Below are 14,368 nucleotides of genomic sequence, written 5' to 3' on the forward strand. Positions count from 1 at the left end.
TACTCGGTTTCTTCGTTTCCGAACGAGGGATCGATGTCAACCCCGAAAAGATCGGGGCCATTGTTCGAATGGAGCGGCCGGTAAGAGTACATGACGTACAAAAGCTCACAGGTTGCCTAGCGGCTTTGAGCAGGTTTATCGCTCGACTCGGCGAGAAGGCGTTACCTCTGTACCGACTCATGAAGAAGTCGGATACCTTCGAGTGGACAGACGAAGCCCAAACCGCATTCGACGACCTCAAAGCCCTACTTTCCACCCAGCCGGTTCTTACTGCCCTGCTCAGTAAAGAACCCCTTCTTCTGTACATCGCGGCTACAAATCAAGTCGTCAGCGCCGTTCTGACAGTCGAACGCGAAGAAGAAGGCAAAGCGTACAAGGTTCAGCGGCCAGTATATTATGTTTCCGAAGTCCTGACTCCTTCCAAGCAGAGGTATCCCCATTATCAGAAGCTTATTTATGGGATCTACATGACTGCAAAGAAGGTGGCTCATTATTTCCAAGACCACTCGGTATCTGTCATATCTGATGCTCCGTTGTCGGAAATTCTCCACAATCGGGACGCATCAGGCCGAGTGGCAAAGTGGGCAATGGAGATGCTATACTGCGACATCAAGTTCGAAGCCAAGAAAGCTATAAAGTCTCAAGCTCTTGCTGACTTCATAGCAGAATGGGTAGAACAACAGCAACCTACTCACATCTACTCGGCTCATTGGACCATGTTCTTCGATGGGTCCAAGATGTTGAATGGCTCCGGCGCCGCCGTACTGCTCATATCCCCGAAAGGTGATAAACTCAAGTATGTGTTGCAGATCAATTTTGATTCTTCCAACAACGAAGCAGAGTATGAAGCTCTCCTTTACGGGTTGCGCATGGCCATCACACTCGGCGTCCGTCGCCTGATGGTTTATGGCGACTCAGATCTAGTGGTTAATCAAGTAATGAAGGAGTGGGATGTAAGGAACCCCACCATGACTGCATACTGCAACGCAATAAGAAAGCTCGAAAAGAAGTTCGAAGGTCTGGAACTTCACCATGTTCCCCGACTGAAAAACCAAGCAGCAGATGAATTGGCAAAACTTGGATCCACACGGAGATCTGTCCCGAGTGATGTCTGCCTCGAGCACTTACACCTCCCCTCGGTAAAAGAAGATCCTTTTACAGAGGAACCTGTGCAACCAAAGAGCTCAACAGATCAGACTGAAGTCGAGGTTCCCGCTGTGGTTGACCTGGTCATGGATATTCTAGCTGTCATTCCCGAATGGACTGTGCCATTCATTGCGTACATCCTGAGGCAAGAGTTACCGGAAGACGAGGTCCAAGCTAGGCAGGTCGTTCGCAGGTCAAAGTCCTTCACCGTCATTGATGACCAGTTATACAGAGAAAGTGTTTCAGGCGTCCTTCAGCGGTGTATCTCTCCTGAGGAGGGTCAGTTAATTTTGGAAGAAATTCACTTGGGAACCTGCGGCCATCATGCCTCCTGAAGGGCAATCGTCGCCAAAGCATTCAGAGCTGGTTTCTTCTGGTTGCAGGCGAATGAAATGGCAAAATATATAGTCGACCATTGCGAAGGTTGTCAGTTCTATTCAAACAAGTCCCGCAAGCCAACGTCCGCGCTAAAGACAATTCCCCTTTCTTGGCCATTCGCCGTGTGGGGATTAGATACAGTCGGACCATTCAGAACAGGCCAAGGAGGATTCACCCATCTGCTGGTAGCAGTCGACCAGTTTACCAAGTGGATTGAAGCCAAGCCAATCAAGAAGCTTGACGCCCTTACGGCCATCAAATTTATCATAGACATCATCGCCAGATACGGGGTTCCACACAGCATAATCACCGACAATGGCACAAACTTTGACTCGGATGAGTTCAAAGGTTTTTGCGCAGGCCAAGGTATCCGAGTGGATTTTGCATCCGTTGCGCACCCCCAAACAAATGGACAAGCAGAGCGGGCGAATGGACTCATTCTTCAAGGGTTGAAGCCTCGACTCCTGCGGGAAGTTGGACATGCCGCCGGCGCATGGGTCACCGAGCTGCCTTCGGTGCTGTGGGGCCTCCGAACAACTCCGAATAGATCGACAGGACGATCCCCGTTTTTCCTCGTTTATGGAGCAGAGGCAGTCCTTCCGAATGACTTGCTTCACAACTCTCCAGAGTCGAACTCTTCTCCGAAGCCGAAGCAGAGCAAGCCAGGCAAGACGGAGTAGACCTTTTTAGAAGAGGAGCACGAGATGGCATTGATCCATTCAACAATTTATCACCAAGATCTGCGGCGATTTCATGCGCGGCACGTCAGGAGCCGCACATTCCAAGCAGGCGACCTGTTGCTCCGAGTGGATCAACAGAGACCACACAAGTTGGCTCCCGCCTGGGAAGGACCGTTCGTCATTTCTAAGGTGCTGAACAACAGAGCGTATCGACTCTACAACCTCGACAGGGAGACGGACGAGCCGCGAGCATGGAATGGAGATCTACTGAAGCGCTTCTACACATGACCGCCGACAGAGACAATGTAAATAACAAATGTCATCGAAGTAATACAAAGCGGATTAATTTCTTGTCGATTCAAAATTCTTCCGCGTTTGCAGACTCCGGTCTAAAAAACTAACTCCGAGTGTGCACCAAAAGTCACACTCGGAGACTTAGCTGCGACCCAAAGTCGCCTAAGTAAACAACTTGCTCCGAGTGTGCACCAAAAGTCACACTCGGGGACTTAGCTGCGACCCAGAGTCGCCTAAGTAAACAACTTGCTCCGAGAGTGCACCAAAAGTCACACTCGGGGACTTAGCTGCGACCCAGAGTCACCTAAGTAAACAACTTGCTCCGAGTGTGCACCAAAAGTCACACTCGGGGACTTAGCTGCGACCTAGAGTCGCCTAAGTAAACAACTTGCTCCGAGTGTGCACCAAAAGTCACACTCGGGGACTTAGCTGCGACCCAGAGTCGCCTAAGTAAACAACTTGCTCCGAGTGTGCACCAAAAGTCACACTCGGGGACTTAGCTGCGACCCAGAGTCGCCTAAGTAAAAAACTAACTCCGAGTGTGAACCAGAAGTCACACTCGGGGATTTAGCTGCGACCCAGAGTCGCCTAAGTAAACAACTCGCTCCGAGTGTGCACCAAAAGTCACACTCGGAGACTTAGCTGCGACCCAGAGTCGCCTAAGTAAACAACTTGCTCCGAGTGTGCACCAAAAGTCACACTCGGGGACTTAGCTGCAATCCAGAGTCGCCTAAGTAAAAACTAACTCCGAGTGTGCACCAAAAGTCACACTCGGGGACTTAGCTGCGACTCAGAGTCGCCTAAGTAAACAACTTGCTCCGAGTGTGCATTTAAATTCACACTTAATTCTACCCCGCATTTTTGGCAAAATCTTTCGTCTTCGTTTTCAGCTCCGCTCGCTCGGGGACTTAGCTGTGACCCAGCGTCGCCTAAGCAAACAACTTGTTCCGAGTGTGCATTTCAAGTCACACTCGAGGACTTAGCTGCGAACCAGAGTTGCCTAAGTAAAGAGCTTCCTCCGAGTGGGCACACAAGTTACACTCGGAGGCTTAGCTGAGTCGCCTAAACAAAAATCACGAGCAAAACTCGTGTCAAAAAAAAACTCAGCGAAAGAAGAGCAAAAGATCCGGTTCGAATTCAAATTGAGTTCAACGATCAGTCGGCTCGGTGTGAATCAAGTTTATGCACACTGAGCCACGAATGTACCGGCCAACAGCAGTGGTTAAAGTTTAATACAAACTCCACTCGGCATACCGAGGTAAATGCGCGTTCAGCATAAAGTCAATCAAGCATCGCCGGGGCTGGCAGGCTCCACGAAGGTGTCGAGGTCGATTCCATCTGCAATCCAAGTGGTCGTGTCGAGGAAGGTCTCCATGAAGTCTTCAAATCAAAGCTTCTTGGTGTTGGCGACCTGCAACGTCTTCAGCTTGTCTTCATGGGCTTCCTTACAATGCACTCGGACCAGAGACAGCGCCATGTCCGTGCCACACCGAGCGGCAGACTTCTTCCATGCTTGCACTCTGCTTGGAACATCCTCCAGTCGAGTCATCAACCCCTCTATCTCATTCCGGGAGTCGTCTTCAGGCCACAGCTCTTTGTCAATTTGGCCGACAACTTCTCTCAGGCGACCAATGAAAGGACCCACCTTGTTAAGGCGGGAATTCAGCCGGAATATGTCCCGGTTAGCTTCATCACCGAGTGGAACATTCGGTTGCCCAAGCGCCGGTTCAATTTCGGCGGTCTCGGCTTCAACGTCCCGACAGAAATCTGCAAAGAAAAGACAGGGAGAAAATAAGCGCGGAGTGAACTCCAAAGTCAAAGAGCACTCGGCAAGCAACTTACCACCAAGCAGTGCGACCATCTTCTTCGCCCAGTCGCCGACGTATTTCTCCTGTGCTTTGCACCGAGCGTTCATTGACTTCAGCTGGCCCACCCATTCGGATCTCTCCTTCTTCATATTTTCTAACTCGGCTAACAGTGCCTTGTTAGTCTCCCGAGATTCCTCCAAAGATTTTTCTCGTTCAGCGAGAGCCTTCTTCATGCCAGCCATATCATTCGCAGCTACCTCCAAGTCGGCAGCAAGTTGAGTCTTCTCAGCCATTAGAGCATTATAGGCCGATCCCACTTCACAAGTCTTCTGTCAAAGAGACACAAAGGGAGGATCAGCCAGATTCAACAAGGAAAAAGTCTCGACAGATATGACAAAACAATCAAAACTCAAGATTCTTCAGACCCCTGCCGATGCAAGCAATCGACAGCGGTCTCGGGGACTACACCAGTGGGTTCACTGAGAGTGACCCCACTAGTATGAAGCTCGAACAGGTCGGTCCCATTGAGCTCCATAGAAAACCAACAACACTATGAGACTGCTATTACTCGACCCGAGTAACACTACTCTTGGGGTCTACACCCAGTGGGTGCACTCGGCGTGCCCCCACTGGTACCATTCGGGAAGATCAGCTCTGATCTGTAGAGATTATGGAAAATACATATAAATACAACTGCCGGTGCAAACACTCGGCAGAAGTCTCGGGGACTACACCCACTGGGTTCACTCGGAGTGAACCCACTGGAAAATTAACCTACTGTATCCGAGTATGCAGCCAAAACCACCAGTGGGCACCAAGAGGAATGTAAACACTTACTAGCGCACTTACTCGGATATCATCCCGAAGCTCCAAGCTCTTCTTGTACAGGGACGCAACGGAGTCATATGCTCCCTTGGCTTCGCCCACCATCAGCTCCACTTGTACCATGGCGTCCTTGGCGGCTCCTACTTGATCTTCCGGGAGGCATCGGGCATCATAGTGAACAGTCGACGGACCCGGCGTGGCAGAAGGCGCCCTAGACATCCCGAGCTCCCTGGGCATCCCGAGCTCTGCTCCAGTCGGTTCCGCCGTGAAGGCAACCGTCTCAGTCGGTGGCACGCTCATGGCAGGGTTGGCAGCAGGTTGGATAACCCCAGGGACAGGCGCCAAAGCTGGTTCCGACCCCCTTTGGTCGTCGTCGTCCAGATGGATCACCTCCGAAGGAAGCCCGACTGAACAAAAGAAAAATACAGAAAAAGATCAAGATCAAAGACAGCACTCGCGAAACGGTAATACAGCTCTCGGAGTCCTGACAACGTACCTTGCTGGGACGTGGCGACGTCATCAGTGTCCATGGGATCATCACCCTGACGCGGCAGAGAGGTGGCGGAGGTAGCAGCTCTGTTGAGTGAAATCCATTCGACGGGTAAACATGAATTCCCAAAAAGAAGAGTCCAATCGGATATTGAAGGAAGATGGAAGAGCAAAGATACTTACGCTGAGGCGACAGGAACAGCGATCCTTATCCGGGGCAAAGCTTTCTGAGGTTTAGACCCGCTGGGTTTAGCCACCTTGGATGGCTGATCCACGGGCTCGGCAGAAGAACCCCTGGTTCTCTTCACACTCTGAGCACTCGGGGCCACGGGAGGAGCTGGCGGAACAGCGGGGTCATGACGGTGCTTGGTTCGGCGTTCTGGTGGTGAGGGTGACGAGCTCTGCTCTTCACTCTCCTCCTCCTCCTCTTCTGTTTCCTCCTTCGTCTCCCTACTGTCAGAGACGTACACAGCACTACCCGTGCTACCCTCCATGTTGCCTTCTTCTTCCTCGACCGGATCCCCACCTGAGACTGCAGAATGCCAGTTCGTCCACTCCTGCACAAAACACAGTCGGCAACGTCAGTCGGCGAGACAAGAAAAGCAATAAAAGTGAGAAGGTTAAAAGCATTCGACAACATGTACTCACCTCATTCGGAGGAGGATTTTGGGCGCGGAAGGCCTTCACCCGCCGAGATCCCATGGGGTTATCACATGTGCCCGTGATGATGCGGACCCACGCACCCACGGTCTCCTCGCTCACGTCTTCAGGATGGGACCGAGTGGTATCCGTAGGCCCCATGTAATGCCACATTGCGTGGTCTCGGGCCTGGAGCGGCTGGATGCGTCGACCCAGAAAAGTCTCCAACAGGTCCATGTCGGTGACTCCGTTCCGGACGACGGTTATCAGCGCGTCGATCAAAGGCTGGATCTGGGCTTTTTCTCCCTTATAGAGCGCTAGCTTCCTGGGAGGACCCGGACGGTCTAAACTAAAGGGTGGTAACCCACTCGTAGCATTCGGGCAGGCAATGTCCTGGCAATAGAACCAGGACGATTGCTAGTTCCTAACCGACTCGGATAGCTGAAGGGAGGGATAACTAGTTTTCGCTTTCTTCTGAAATCCTAAACCCCCGCAGAGCTGGAGGATGTGTGTCTTATCATCAGACTGGCTAAGTTTCTTAACCGTTTGAGATCTAGCAGAGAAAACATATTTGAAGAGCCCCCAGTGGGGAGGACATCCTATGAAACACTCGCAGAGGGTGATGAATGCGGAAAGATGAGCTATCGCATTCGGCGAAAAGTGATGGAGATGTGCCCTGAAGTAGTTCATAATACCTCGGAAGAAAGGATGGGGAGGCAGGGAGAAACCTCTGGCCATGTGGCTGAGCAGCAGGACGAGCTCCCCCTCCCTCGGCGCCGGCTCCATCTCGCCTTCCGGCAGCCTCCAAGACTTATTGACGACCATGTCATGCTCCACCAGCTCCAGCGCGTCGGTCTCCCTCACCGTGGAGGGGAGGAAGTCCCCCTGGATCTAGCCCGCCGGCAACGCCCGCTTCCGCTGCTGAGTGGAGGTCGCCCCCTTCTTCTTCTTCTTCGCCTCAAGCTTGCTGGTCTGCCCCTTCGTCATGGCGAGGGCGACGGATCCGCAGAGGAGGAGGGGAAGGAGGTGGCTAGAGGTGTGCAGGGAGTTGCGGGGAGGCAAGATCAATGGGAGGAAGACGAGCAGCGCAATAGGAAGGTCCGCCGGGAAGGCTTTAAAAGGCCTCCAACTGAGTCACCTACAGGTGGGCCCAAGATCTTATCCTCCCAACCGGCTGCTGCAAGATTAGTAGAGAAGATCGCGGCACGGTAATCGAGGAGGTGAAATCTACTCGATGGCGATGACGTCATCCTCGCCGAGCGTGTGGCAACCAAAATTTGAGAATCCCGGAAAATCCGGCGCTGTCAGTATTACCGGTCACGTCGAAAGATTCCGCGGAAGCAATCGGTCCCTCACGGTTCGTTTTGCTTGCATATTCACTCGGATCACTAGCCGCAAAGATAAAATGGATCGAGGCAGACAACGCTAAGATCACCACAATACCAGTCGGCTCCAAACTCCGGACATCACTTCATCGTTCCAGCCCCGATCCATTCGGGGACTAATGATGGGGTTATAGTCCCAGGGTAGGGTCATAGGTCTGCCCTATAGGTCCTACCCAAGGACTACCCTTCATAGGGGACAAGGCCCTTAGACAGTTCCGACTGAACTAAGGACGCCCCCATCATCCAGTCGGCGACGATCCACTCGGAGCATATCTAACGTACCGACTGGAATCCACTATGTACATCGTAACCTCCCAGGAGGGCAACGGTCATACGTTTTCATACACCATAACTAGCATTTAAGGCTTACGTTACCAGTAACGTCAGCGTTTACTCGCCACTACTCCACCCGTGTCCACCGGACCATTATGAAGGGCAGCGCACTCTATATAAGCCGCCCTTCACCACTGGTACAGGGGTTGGCACTTGTTGTAATCCCTTAAGACACTCGACACAAAGCTCCCAAGAGCACTGAGACGTAGGGCTTTTACCTCCACCGTAGAGGGGCCTGAACTCATACATCCTCGCTGTAGCTAAGGCTCTGCCCGTATACTTTCGTACCTCGTACTTCTACTGTCAGACTTATACCCACGACAACATCAAAACTCACAGCTTTTATAAATTTTGGCAAGTTTTGTATGATATTACTCACTGATTTTGGGTCCTCGGGCGATCCGAACATTCCGCGAACTCTGGGGCCGCTTACGGGGACCTCGTAAAAACTCGCAGATTTGGTCCATTCTGGCCATTTTTCTATGCTATTAATCATTGATGTTGTGTCTCGGGGTGATATGAACGTTCTGTGAACTCTAGGGACCGCTTACAGGGATTGCATATTTTATACATTTTGGACAGTGTTGTATGCTCTTACTCACTGTGTTTGTGTCTCGGGGCGCAACAAACGTTCGGAGAACTCCTGGGTCCAATTACGGTGACCTCGTCAAAACTCGCAGATTTGGTCCATTCCGGCCAGTTTTCTATGCTATTACTCACTTATTTTCGGTCCCGGGGCGCTACAAACATTCGGAAAACTCCTGGGTCTGGTTACGGGGACCTCATCAAAACTTGCAGTATACATTCTGGCTTGTTTTATATGATATTACTCGTTGATTTTGGGTCCGGGGGTGATCCAAATGTTCCGCGAACTGCGGGGACCGGTTACACGGGCCTTGTCAAAACTCGCAGATTTTATATATTTTTTCCAGTTTTGTATGCTATTACTCACTGATTTTGGATTGTGGGGAGATCCAAAAGTTCTGCGAACTCTGGGGACCGGTTACGGGGACCTCTTGAAAACTCGCAGATTTAGTCCATTCTGGCCCGTTTTCTATGCTATTACTCACTAATTTGTGTCCCGGGATGATAAGAACGTTCCGTGAACTCTAGGGACCGGTTACACGGACCTCGTCAAAACCCGTATATTTTATACATTTTGGCCAGTTTTGTATGCTCTTACTTAGTGTGTTTGTGTCCCGGGGCGCAACAAACGTTCGGAAAACTCCTCGGTCCGATTACGGTGACCTCGTCACAACTCAAAGATTTGGTCCATTTGGACAATTTTCTATGCTATTACTCGCTGATTTTCGGTCCCGAGGCGCTACAAACGTTCGGAGAACTCTTGGGTCTAGTTACGGGGACATCATCATAACATGCAGATTTTATACATTCTAGCTAGTTTTATATACTATTATTCACTGATTTTGGGTCCGGGGGCAATCCAAATGTTCCACGAACTGCGGGGACTGGTTACGGGGGCCTCGTCAAAACTCATGATTTTATATATATATTCCAGTTTTGTATGCTATTACTCATTAATTTTGGGTTGTGGGTCGATCCAAAAGTTCCGCGAACTCTCGGAACGGTTACGGGGACCTCGTCAAAACTCGCAGATTTGGTCCATTCTGGCCAGTTTTCTATGCTATTACTCACTGAGTTTGTGTCCCGGGGCGATACGAACGTTCCGTGAACTCTGGGGACCGGTTACAGGGACCTCGTCAAAACTCGTATATTTTATACATTTTGGCCAGTTTTGTATGCTCTTACTCACTCTGTTTGTATCCCGGAGCGCAACAAACGTTCGGAGAACTCCTGGGTCCGATTACGGTGACCTCGTCAAAACTCGCATATTTGGTCCATTCCGGCCAGTTTTCTATGCTATTACTCACTGATTTTGGTTCCGGGGCGCTACAAACGTTCGGAGAACTCCTGGGTCTCGTAACGGTACCTCATCAAAACTTGCAGATTTTATACATTCTGGCTAGTTTTATATGCTATTACTCACTGATTTTGGATCCTGGAACGATCCAAATGTTTCGCAAACTCCGGGGACCGGTTACGGGGGCCTCGTCAAAACACGCGGATTTTATATTTTTTTGGCCAGTTTTGTATGGTATTAGTCACTCATTTTGGGTCCTGGGCGATCCGAAAGTTCCGCGAACTCTGCGAACGGTTGCGGGGACCTCGTCAAAACTCGCAGATTTGGTCCATTTTGGCCATTTTTCTATGTTATTACTCACTGATTTTGTGTCCCGGGATGTTACGAGCGTTCCATGAACTTTGGGGACCGGTTACAGGGACCTCGTTAAAACTCGCAAATTTTATACATTTTGGCCAGCTTTATATGCTCTTACTCATTGTGTTTATGTCCCCGGGCGCTACAAACGTTCATGGAACTTCGGGGTCCCATTAGAGGGACCTCGTCAAAACCCACAGATTTGGTCCATTCTGGCCAGTTTTCTGTGCTATTACTCACTAATTTTGTGTCCCGAGGCGATACGAATGTTCGTGGAACTTCACGGTCTGGTTACGGGGACCTCATCAAAACTCGCAGATTTTGTTCATTCTGGCCAGTTTTGTATGCTATTACTCAATATTTTTGGGTCCCGACGCAATCCGAACGTTCTGCGAACTCCGGGGACCAGTTACGGGGACCTCGTCAAAACTCGCAGATTTTGTACATTTTGGTCGGTTTTGTATGATATTACTCACTTATCTTGGTGCCTGGGGCGATCCGGACATTCTGCGAACTGTGGGGACCGGCTATGGGGACCTCGTCAAAAGTGGTAGATTTTGTCCATTCTGACCAGTTTTGTATGCTAGTACTCATTGTTTTTTGGTCCCGGGGCGATCCTAAGGTTCCGCGAACTCTGGGACCGGTTACAGCGACCTTGTCAAAACTCGCAAATTTTGTCCATTCTAGTCAGTTTTCTATGCTATTACTTACTGATTTTGGGTCCCGGGGCGATAGGGACATTCGTGGAACTTCGGAGTCCCGTTACGGGGACCTCGTCAAAATCACAGATTTGGTCCATTCTGACGGTTTTGTATGCTATCACTCACTCTTTTTGGTTGTTGTTAAGTCTGTTGTAGTGAGTATATATGACTTATTTAAAGGTTTTTGGTTGTTTCTAGTTAGTATTTGTCCAATTCCATTTGTTATATTTGGTTGTTTGTAGTATGCCTTGTTTATTTAGGTATTCACAATGTGCGGTAAAATTTGATGTATTAGTTGAATGGACATATTTGTTTCCTGTTAAGCCCGTGTACGTAATACGCCCCGTGTTTTTTCATCATGTGATATTCAATTATACAATTTGAGCACAAGCTATGTTCTATGCAATTTCAACAATATCATTATAAATGATTATATTTGGTTGATGTTAAGCCTGTTGTAGTGGCAATATGCCTCTTTCAATGGTTTTTGTTCCCTTGGCTATATTTGGTTCACATGTCTTACATATACTTCGTTCGCCCCATAATATAAGATGTTAGTATATCCAATATGCTAGTATATTGGATATAATTAGATCTTATATAGTGGGACGGAGAGAGTATTGTACTACATCATTGTGTATTGCAGTTTAGCTTCTAATATTATTTGTTGCTCATAGGTACATATGTCACTAGTAAATATCCGTGTTTCAACCCTTTTGACGTATGGGGCAATGAGATATTCATGAACCAGCATCATGTGAGGCAATTAAACTATTTATTTATAATTTTTCCAAGACAAGAGTGATCTGCAGTATGGTAACTCGGAACTATGTAGCCTTTTTAATGCCCATAATGAGTTGTTGGATGACAATGTTTGTATCATTTTCGTTTGCAGCGTTCCCGATGTAGTTTACTCAAGATCACCTCTCAAACTACATGGTTGTTGAACATGCAAAGGTACATGTATTCCTACAAGACTACAGTGATTATCTGGAAATCCTCATGAAGATAGTAAACAATGGACATTCGATCATCACAATGGGGTCGTGTGTGCATTCGGCATGGAGTATGGCACAATACGGGAATTCTGCTTCACCTTTTACAATGACCAGAATATCTGTTGCCACTTTCTCTACCATCTTTAATATAAGTATTCAGCCATCGTTCATCATTCTTTATTTGATGCTTATGTAATTCTTTTGTTGATGTAATTCTTGAACGTTTGTACCCGTGAATCGATTAATGCATTGGTTGTTGAACCTATCTCCCTATATGAGGGATATGGAAAAGTTATTCCCAAAGTTTGTACAATTTGGAATATTTGTGACTAACTTATGTAAAAAATGCTCTGCGGGTCATTACGCCGCACACGGTTTGTGAATCTCAACGTTTATGATATACCTCATGATTTGACACGTTTCACAGATAAAAACGCGTGCGAACATGCACACAATTGTCGTTTTTAAACCGTGTGTGATATCAAACAATATCGCAAACGGTGCAACCCAATGAAACGTTTGTGATATTATCTATATCGCCGATGGTTCAAAATGATAAAAAAAAATATGATATCGTACGCATAGTAAACGTTGCATCACAAAATAGCGCATGCAATAGTTATCCCATCCGACACGGGTACGACATACATACATTTCATAAATTTATCCGACACTTGTCCGACGGATAAATTATTTACTTAGTTAACAAAATCGCAAACGATGCAGCAAATGTAAGTATGTGTGATATTCTCCTTACCGTACAAAATTTACAATTGTGAATTGTTTGTGATGTAGCGCATATCATAAACGTTGCATCACAGAATAGCATGTGCGGTTCTAATGCGATCCCACATGAATTTCAAGGATGGATCGTTTGGGAAATATTACATATCTCAAATGGTTGACCGATGACTCTCGTTTGTGATAGATGTAGACATCCCATACATTTACTTTTGCCAAACGTTTGCGTTCATTGGTCACTATAGCCGATGATTTTTTAGTGTCACGTGGGATGGACCCCCCCTATCACCCACATAGGCAAGGCGATGGTTTAAAACTCTCTCGCGGAAAGGGGGTAAAAACGGTTTATATAGGGCGTCTCCGCATCAGTGCTTGCAACCCCAAGTATTAGTTGAGGGGATCAATGGAAGTCTTTGACATAACGTTGAGTACGTGTGAAATAAAATTGTTTCATGACGTGTCTCTTGTCTTGTCTGCGATCTTCATCCATGCAGGTACCCGGGATCATGGAGATTGAACACCGGTGAGGCTAGGAGCAAGGGGACTGAGAAGTGTTATACCGAACACCGGTGACAGTAAGGTTTAGTAGGGTAACATAGATCATATCCTTCGTGATTCATGAAGCGTGGTGATTAAGCATCCAATGCTTTTGTTTGATATTATTATCTTAATTATCAGGGCAACTCTTCGAGGCGGATAGGGCCTTCGGTAAGACAATTGATTCTTGATGCAGGACTTGTGTCGGTCAAGATGTTATTTGGACACATCCTCCACTCTGATATGAAACAAGCACATATTGATGGGTGACCTTCCGAGCACAAATTAATATCCTTTTTTAATCCAACGCAAATATATGGTTGTAAGCATTAAGACCTCATACTCGTACATCTTTTTATTATAACTATTTTAATCATAATTTGCTTGTTGATCCGGTCAAAAGGTGGATTTGACACTTTGGCAAAAGCTTGCTAGAGAACATTGCTTCAAGGGAATCTTCCTCTCGTGGGTTCAATATCTACGGTCACCTCTTGGGAAATAGGTGCGGGATACCTTTTTTATGTTCCAAGACCGGATCAATAAAAAGGAGATGTCAATGGGCCTCGTGTCTTGTACGAGGTTGGGCTCCTCATCGTTGGTTTCCCTGGTATATGACCCTGTCACACACAATGTATTCATCATGTCTACAGATGAGATACTCATTCTCGGATACTGTCCATACCGATGGCCATATTGGGGTGTGGTGAAGGATCTGGGAGGCTACTCCGTGTTCATCGAAAGACCAAGACCGTGGTGCGGGTTGAAGCCACCCTCGGAGTAAGGCTCAACTGTTTCTACTGGATAGATTGCGGGGAATGTACGCTATGGGTGTTTGACATGAGCACCATAACCTCTAAGTGGTGTGTTCTTCCTTCTAGTGAAGGAACGGCGAGGTTGTTAGTACTTCGACAATGAATGAGACTACAACAACGCAAGAGAACCCCCGAGCAACTAGATGTGAATCTAGAAGACTTCAGATTATTTACTCTTATATGTTTTTTGCATCTCAAAACTATTATTTATTGGAATCTTACAAGAATTTACTTAATTTACAACCCTCTGCATTAAATATGGTGTGCAAGCATTCCTTGCCCCCATTTTGTGTGCATTTCACATTTATAAGTTATTTATTTCCATAGTGATGTCCTAATTAGGTTATGGATATTTTTTTTAAC

This window comes from Hordeum vulgare, chromosome 3H (genome assembly GCF_904849725.1).
Source record: "Hordeum vulgare subsp. vulgare chromosome 3H, MorexV3_pseudomolecules_assembly, whole genome shotgun sequence".
In the NCBI taxonomy this organism is placed as follows: domain Eukaryota; kingdom Viridiplantae; phylum Streptophyta; class Magnoliopsida; order Poales; family Poaceae; genus Hordeum; species Hordeum vulgare.